General features: G+C 35.2%; 1 pseudogene; it reads left to right on the top strand.

The window, feature by feature from the left end:
* The first annotated feature begins 2,212 nt into the window (after positions 1-2,212).
* LOC134366628 (meiotic nuclear division protein 1 homolog) lies at positions 2,213-2,826 on the top strand (annotated as a pseudogene).
* The last annotated feature ends 6,118 nt before the right edge of the window (positions 2,827-8,944 follow it).

Raw genomic sequence — 8,944 nt, 5'->3', positions numbered from 1 at the left:
GGCATACCTCTCAGGTTTTAAAATAGCCTTCAGTGTAAGATTCTAAAAATTATACACAGTTCTGTTTACTTATGGAAATGAATAGAGTCACTTTTTATAGTAAAGAAAACAAAATCTTTGGGCAAATTTCTAAGCTGCACAAAATCCAATCATCTGAAGGGTATTGAGTGACATGTGAAGTGGCCTTATGATACAAGGCATGGAAAAAGTATAATAGAAGGAAAAAACTCAAAACTCAAGGAGATCCTCATTCTACGTGAAAGTCTAAAGTCATTCTATCAAACCCATGGGTGCTTACAGCTTTGGCTTTTCTCAAACTACTTCCGCATGATGGCAGTATGGCTCCAGAAGAGCCAACTAGCCCTGCCCCCAAGTCCTCTTCTCCCGCCTATTTCATCTGAAAAAAACACCACCAAGCTACAAAGGCTCCATGAAATATGGCTGCCTTGTATCTTGCCCAATTTGAAGAAATTTGCTCACACTGCTGTGCTTTTGGTTTTGGTTTCCATACAAAATCAAACTGAGGTCTAAAACCACCCACCCTCTTGAGGCATCTTTTCACTTCAAGAGGTATGTTTCTAGTAGCCCATGACTTCACAGATCTCTTCTTTCATCAACATTAGATCTGTAGGATTTCCTGCATTTTCAAGTTTTCTGATATAGGGCTCAAGTATCAGGGATCTTGAATGAGGAAAAGAAATTGGTGGAATCTGAAAGCTCTGTCTATTGCTATTAGGTCTTGTGGTCCTTGGCCTGTCTCATTTCCCAGGCTGTCATGGTGTACCCTATTTCTGGCTCACATATTTTACAAGGTAAACAAAATGGCATACTTTGACATTTCTTCCTGGATGGAGAGCTCACTAGTAAATATTTCAGTTGCTCTAAACTGAACCTCAAAAAAAATACTCATATTTAGTTATTTTCATTCAAAGACATTACAATCAAGCTCTACATAGGTTTTGAACTAATATATTAAAACAACTTTATTCTATGACTTTTTCTATATCTTTACTCTTATGCCTCATATACATGTTTTAATGTTTGCATAAGCGTTAATGCTCTGTTTGAATATAGAAACAATACCTTTTAAATAATTAATTGGTCAGTTAAGTAGAGAATATAAATTGTGTACCCTACTTACGCGATTACATAATTTATTGTCCAAGTTGTATAACTGCTGTAAATTGACTTTCTGAAGCAAACTAAGAGGAATGTTCACCCTGTTTATAATTCCATAGTCTTGAGACACTGATCATAGCTTTATGCTTTCTTTACCATGTTTTATATTTACCTAAAACTATTAATATATTTTAATTTGCGCATATACATATGTGTTTACAAATATTGGGTATTTTCTTGTATTTTTCATTATACTTTTTTCCCTGTTTTATTTTATGAGCGTTTGACAATATACTTTAGTTATTCAAAGGTATACTTTAAAAATATGAAAGTAGCTGGTTTTCTATTTATAAAAAATAAAACTTTTAAAGTATAGAATATTTAGTAAATACAGAATTCAGATCAGTGAACACAAAGTAACCTATAACATTACCATAATCTGTATGTATTTTTTCTTTAAACACAATTTGTATGTTGAAAAAAAGTGTTTTCTGCTGGCTATCTTTATTTCCTCCTCTTTCCATTCTTCATTTTTCTCTATTTCTTCTCTGCCTCAAATGCCTGAACTGTATGGACTACATAATCTGGCTGTCTTGCTCAGTGGTTCCTAGCTATGTTCTGCCTATGGAGGGTTCTGGAAGAACTTCAGAGATACGTAAGGTTGTTTATTTAATCAGATCTATAGGGTTGGGTCCATGCTTTGGCCAAATATCACTGACCTTGACAGTATCCAAGAGGAGTAATGGAAATATTGGTAAATAGCCATAATGAATACCATAATAACATTGAAAAAGACAGAAATAATATCAGCATCCATGTACCCATATATACAATTAAACAATATCAGCACTTTTCTGACTATTGAAACATTGGGACCTGAATGTGAGTCCATATCTCTTTACTCCCAACTCTAATTTATCTTCTCTTTCTAAGCCAAAGGGCCTCGGACGTACAGGTAGCTGGGAATAAATGGGGCCTTTGTGAGAATTTCTTATTTGGGTTACTTAAGCAGTTTGGAGGGGGTCTTTGGGAAGTTTTAAGGTTTCCAATGAAAAGTAGCAGACTGGCCACTGGGAAGCCCACAGCCCACACCATGTTGAAGAAAAAAAGACTGAGTGCAGAAGAAAAGAGAACCTGTATGACAGAAATATTTTTTGAAACAAAAGATGTATTTCAATTAAAAGACAGAAGATTGCTCCTGAAGAGAAAGGCATTACTGCTATGTCAGTGAAAGAAGTCCTTCAAAGTTTAGTTGATGATGGTATGGTTGACTGTGAGAGGACTGGGACTTCTAATTATTTTTGGGCATTTCCAAGTAAAGCTCTTCATGCAAGGAAATGTAAATTGGAGGTTCTGGAATCTCAGTTGTTTGAGGGAAGCCAAAAGCACGTAAAACTACAGAAAAGCATTGAGAAAGCTAAAATTGGCCAACATGAGATGGAAGAGCAAACCATGCTAGCAAAAGAGCTTTTTTCACTTTGGGAGCAAAGAGAGCAACTAAAGGCAGAAGTAGAAAAATACAAAGAATGAGACCTGCAATTTGTGGAAGAAGTACGTCAAGCAAATAAAATAGCCAAAGATGCTGCTAACAGATGTACTGATAACATATTTGCAATAAAATCTTGGGCCAAAAGAAAATTTGGGTTTGAAGAAAATAAAATTGATAAAAATTTTGAAATTTCAGAAGACTTTGACTACATAGACTAAAATGTTCAATGGTGGTGAAGGATCTATGAGCTTGTGAATATGTAAATTTTTAAATATTATTCAACTAAATGTACTGAACTGTCATTTACCTCTAACTTTATTATTTTATTAATTTTAAATAAAGTGTAAAATGCAAAAAAAAAAAAAAAAAAAAAAACATAGCAGACTGTGGAAGGGCTTGACCTGAGAAACAGGGGGACTAGTGATTGGAAGGTCAATTGAGTCTGACTTATTTTTGCCTGTTGTTCCTATATGCCAAGAATCCAAGATAAAACCAAAATTGTTACCTGAGTTTTCCCTGGACCAGGGGCTTGGAGAATGCAAGAAAACCAAGAAAAGTTGGGAAGCTTCCTCAAAGTGCTTCAGAATTGGGCTGACAGTTTGCCTAAGCTACTGCTTTAAGAGTGTGAACTCTGAAGCCTGACAAATTTTATTTTAAAATTTGTCTTTAACTCTTCTTAGTTCTGTGGGCTTGGACGAGGTATTTAAACTTTCTGTGCTACCTTTCCTCATTTATTATGTGGCTAGACTCATACTACTTACCTTAGAGGGGTGTGGTGAAGAGTAAATATGTGAATCTTTATCAAGATCCTTAGAACATTCCCTGGTACATGGTGTTTAATAGTTGTTAGCTATTGTTGTTTTTGTTGGTATTCCAGTAACTCACAGGGGTAGGGGACGTTTTATACTCCACCACTTATGGGGTTCAAACTACTTTTTACACAGTAACTCCAAAAAAAAATAGATTGCAGCTCTCTTAAAAGGGCCTACCAGCTTCTGATGGGAACCTAGCAGCCTCAGAAAAAGCAGAACTCTTCTCATCTACCTCAAATACAGGAGGTAGATGAGAAAAATGACGACTTGAATTAAAAAACAAATATGAAATTCAGATGCCTCACGAGCCTTTTTTTTTTAGCCCAAACGCCAAACCACTAGGAAAAGACTCGAAATAGAAACCAGTTGACATCAAATGAGAGACTAGAATGATCAATTATATGAAATATCTCAAAACTTGGAGAAAAAAATAAAGCAATGAGAAAAAATGAGGACAAAGTTAATAGCCCTAGAGATTTATTTAAGAGTCCTGACATGTGACTAAAAGATGTTGCAAAAGGGAGGAAAAACAAAATAAACAAGGCAAAATTTAAAGTAAGAATAGAAGAAAAAGGCCTGTATTATAAGGCCTCTCTGTGGTCTATACTGGAGTGAAGGTATGCACTAAGCATATGTTGGTGAAATACTAGAATTATTAAAAAGTCATGGCTGGCTGTTTGGCTCAGTTTGTTAGAACACGATGTTGATAACACCAAGATCAAGGGTTTGGATCCCCTTACCAGCTAGGTGCCAAAAAAAAAGAGTCATCTTCTAACCCTCCCAGGTAAAAACTTAAGTGACTTACAAAAGAAGAGGAATGAGACTGCATTTAGACTTCTCATCTGCAAATTTGAAAACAAAAATCAATTGAATAACATCTATAGACAATTGAGAGAGAGGCAATACAGTGAAAGAGTTCTATGTCCAGTCGAGATATTATTCATCAGTCAGGGTGAACGGAAGTTCCTATGGATATGGAAATATTCAGAAAATTAATCACCCACACACCCCATATAAGGATAATACTTAAAAAAATGTCTAGCTAAACAAATACTCCAGAAAGGAGACCTCAAGTGGATGAAGAGGAGACAGAAATAAAGACTTTAAATGTAAGTTTATAAAGATATACTCTTGTAAATGAGTAACATAAGCACTGTATAAATACTCATAACTGAAGGAATGCATTGTAAGGGAAATTCCACTGAGAACACAGAGCTAAAAATATTAAACGATTTCAAGAAAGGTTTTTGGAGAGGGAAAAATGCAAAAAGATGGAATAGAATAAATATTTTAATAGACACAACATCTTGGGTTAGTGTTGAGAGAGAAATCCAGCATCTTGATCTGTGAAACAGTGTGCCTTAGAGGACCTTATAGCATTTTGTTTCAAACAATATTAGAAAAATATGTGCCTATTTATGAGCATGAATAAATAAATGAAAGTAATCATTAATGGAACTTAACAATTGACAAAAAAAAGCATAATTAGCAACTTAAACATAATATCAATAACAAATGGGAAAAGAAGTAATAAGCATAAAGTAAGAAGGGAGGAATGAAGTTACACGTTTTCTTTATGACAATACATGCAAATGGACACAATTCTCCCCTGAAAAAGACAGAAATCATCATATTGGACTAAAATACAAAAAGCAAAACAAAACAAAAGCTCTCTGTGGTTTTTCTAAGTCACTTAAAGCCAAGAATTATAGAAAGTTTGAAAATTAAGGTTTGGCCAAATAAATATCAGACAAAAGGAAAGCAGCAGTGCCAATATTAATATCAGACAAATGTACTTTGAAGTTTAATAAATCACTAAAACACAAAAAGCAGGACCTTTTGCAGTGATAAAATAGAGTAGCCTTGAATCAGTGAATCAGTTGGGGATAGAATTCATATCTTTATGATACTACATTTTCCTATATTGATCATGGTATCTGTATTTTAGTCTTCTTTACTATTTTTCAGTAATTTTATATGACTTTCTAACTAAAAATCTTACACATCTTTTATTCCTAGTTCCTAGTTAACATAGTTATTGGTGCTATGTACATGGTATCTTTAAAATTGCTTTCTGATGTTTGTTAGTGTTTAGAAATACAGTCTACTCATATTTTATAAATTGACCTTATACCCAGACAATTTGGTACATTCTTTCATTCTCATATATATAATTTATATATGGAGAGATATATAATTGTATATAACTATGTTTAATTATATCAGTTATATATGAAACTTTAATTTTTTTCTTTTCTAATCCTACTGTTTTAATTTCATTTTTCTTTTTTCGTTGCTTTCAGGACTCGATTCAGTATAATTGCTATAAATGAGTAACCTTTTGTTCTCCATGGCTGTGAAAGGAATTATTTTGCTATTTTCCCATTAAGAATTATGTTAGATGTAGGTTTTTGTAGCTACCTATAGTAGATTGACTGTGAAAGTGTCCTAAATTCTCTTCCTCCCTATGTTCATAACCCTTGCTATGTGAATTTTCAGCTCCTCCCATCAAAAGATGAAGTCTGTTTCTCCACTTTTTGAATGTGGACTGTCCTTATGACTTGATTTAGTCAATAAAAGTCTGAAGTAATAGCATGCCGGTTCTGAGTGTAGACCTTGTGTGCTTCCATTTTCTCTTCTAAACCTGCCACCAGTTTTGGAAGTGTATGAATACTCCACCAGTGTACGAATACTCTTAGGCCTAATCAAGGATGAGACACATGGGGAAGACAGACCAACAGTCTCTACAGTGAATTACCTCCAAGCATCTAAGAGACAGGAGTAGCAGAGCTGCCAGGCTGACCCAGTGCTGATGACAGCTGATTGACAATCCAGGCAAGACCAGGATAACAGCCCAGTAAATTTGTGAGCGAAAGTTAGTGCTTGTTTTTTAAGCCACTAAATTGAAAAGTAGTTTTTCAAACAGCAATGACTAAGTAATACAATAACCAGATTATGGAAGTTCCTTTATATTCATGGCTTCTTAAAAGTTTGTATCATAAGTGCTATTGAGTTTACCAAATATTTTTATTTTTCTGCATCTGTTGAGATAACGATATACTTTTCGCCTTTATTTACAAAAGTGGTGAATTACATTTATTCTCCTTGCAAGGTTGAAATCTCTTGCATTCATGAGATAAGTCCAAGTTGGTCATAGTTTATTATCTTTTATATAATTATGGGTTTGGTTTGCTAATATCTTAAAATTTTACACCTGTATTCATAAATGAAATAGGTCTGTGATTTTCTTTTCAGTCACAGTCTATGTTTGGTTTAGGTATCAAGGTTATAAAAGAATATATTGGAGACTAATTCATTTCTCTTTCTCCCCTAAAAGATTTTAAATAAGATTGGAATTGTCTTTTGCTTAAAAGTTCATTGGACCAAGCTGTAACCATCTGGGATAGGTGCTTGCTTTGGGAAAAAATATTTAAGTATGATTTATTTTTTAATAGCTGTAGTTTCCTTCAGGGTTTTTTGTATCTTCTGCTCTTTGCCACCTGCAAGGCTTCTGAAAATGAAGGCCAATACTGCCCAGCTAAGCAAATGCCCAGAGGGTCAAAGGAGCTGAGCACTCTGGTGCTCCCCTTAACTTTCTCTGCCCGTAGATTTTTAATCTGGTAGTTTTTTTTCTCTTTTGTAATTTCCTTGATACTTTTAAAGAAAATTTTATATTTTATTCTTCATATTTTGTTTTCAATGGAGGGATTTGGAGAAGAAATGGTCCAAATATTATAGCCAACCATAAACAAAAAATGAATTACACCTCAATCTATTTTACAAGTTTATTTTTTTTCGTATTTAACATTTTTATTTATATATTTTTAATGAAATTAATTGATTGTACATATCTGTGGGATACAGCATTGAATATCAATACCTGTGTGCACTCTGTGATGCTAAAATCAGGATAATTAGTATATTCAGTATTATACGATGTAATCATTTCTTGTGGCCCTTTAATTTCTCTCTAACCCTTATTTTACAAGTTTAAAAGAGACTAAGCTGTTAAATAATATTTGTCATTTATTTCAATGAAATGTTTCCTTAGTTGCTGAAGAAATTACAAGCAACAATATTACTTTTCAAATGAGAAGAAACAATTGAGAGACAAAAAATAAAAAATTAAAAAAATAGGAGGCACAAAACTAATGACTAGAGAAAGTACTTGTGTTCCCGTGTTAAAAGTTGAAATCATGAGACAAACTGAATAACTTCTGATTGGTAGTTATACATGTTTGAATATATGTATTACTCAAAGTGGGGCATAGTATGGCATAAAGGGCTGAGAGAGATCTAAGCCTTTCTCTCAGGGCTCCAAGCAAACAGGTGCCTCCTATTTGACAGTCTATCCTGGTAAATGGAGAAGGACTCCTTGAAAGCCTGAATAGTGACAAAAGACTATCTCCTTGACCTCACTGTAGATAGACTCCTCTGAGCTAACTTATCCTCTAGGCTCACCCTTGGACTGGCCCTGTCTTAGGCCTCTCTACTCTGGTTGTAGTAAGAATCTTGTTAAGTCAGTTTAGCAAGAATCCCCACACCCTTGATGTCTCCTTTTAGTGATTTTCCATGCGCTGACCCTCCTCATTCTACTACTTGGCTATAAATTTCCAGCTATATTTGCTGTGTTCAGAGTTGAGCCTAATCTCTTTCTTCCCTATTAGAGTGCCCCTATTGCAATAGCCTTGAATAAAGCCTTTCTTACCATTTTAGCAAGTATCAGAATAACAATAGTAAGCCAAATCCAGGAACACCTGGCCTGTTGCCTAAATGCCCTAATCCTTCTCTTGATTTTTCAGAAATTTCTTCTTCCTTTTAGGCTTGGCTCCTTGAGACTAGCTCCTAGAAACAGACAACTTGATAACTTGGAGAAAATGCTCAAGATGTAAAACTGAGTGAAGAGCAGAACTGCAAAGACTAGGTCAAGTAGAAATTGAGTTCTTAAAAAAGAAGATTACCTAATGAGGGTGGGTGGTTTAGGCCGTAGTTTGATTTCAGATGGAAACCAAAAACAAAAGTGAAGGAAGCAGTGTTTGCAAGTTTCTTCAAATCGGGCAAGATACAAGGCAGCCATATTTCCTGGTGCCTTTGTTCCTTGGTGGCGTTTTTTTCTGACAGCATGGGCGGGAGAAGAGGACTCCTAGAAAGAACTTGTTGGCATTTCGGGAGTACTACTGCCATCGTGAGGAAATAGTTTGAAAACACCCCGAATTGTTACAGCTGCTTTCTCTTGAATAGAGAAGTTGAGAAAGGTCCGGCCAGTTGGGAGGTGGAAGAGACTTGGCTCTTAACTGAGCCTCCTTGCCTTCTCATCTGATGACTTAAGGAGACCTGATCACTGGCAATATCTTAGTATAGAACTTTGAGAATGAGGGGCCAGTACTGAGCCAACAGCTGCCAGGAGATCCTGGCACAGGAAGTCATATTCAAGGCCTTGGTTTCTGCCCAGTGCAAGCAGGATTGGAGGAGTCCACTCACAGACAAATGCAGACTCCTGTGGGCATTTATCTCCTTTTCCTGC

This window comes from Cynocephalus volans, chromosome X (assembly GCF_027409185.1).
Source record: "Cynocephalus volans isolate mCynVol1 chromosome X, mCynVol1.pri, whole genome shotgun sequence".
NCBI lineage: Eukaryota > Metazoa > Chordata > Mammalia > Dermoptera > Cynocephalidae > Cynocephalus > Cynocephalus volans.
This window is presented reverse-complemented; position numbering and strand designations above follow the sequence as displayed.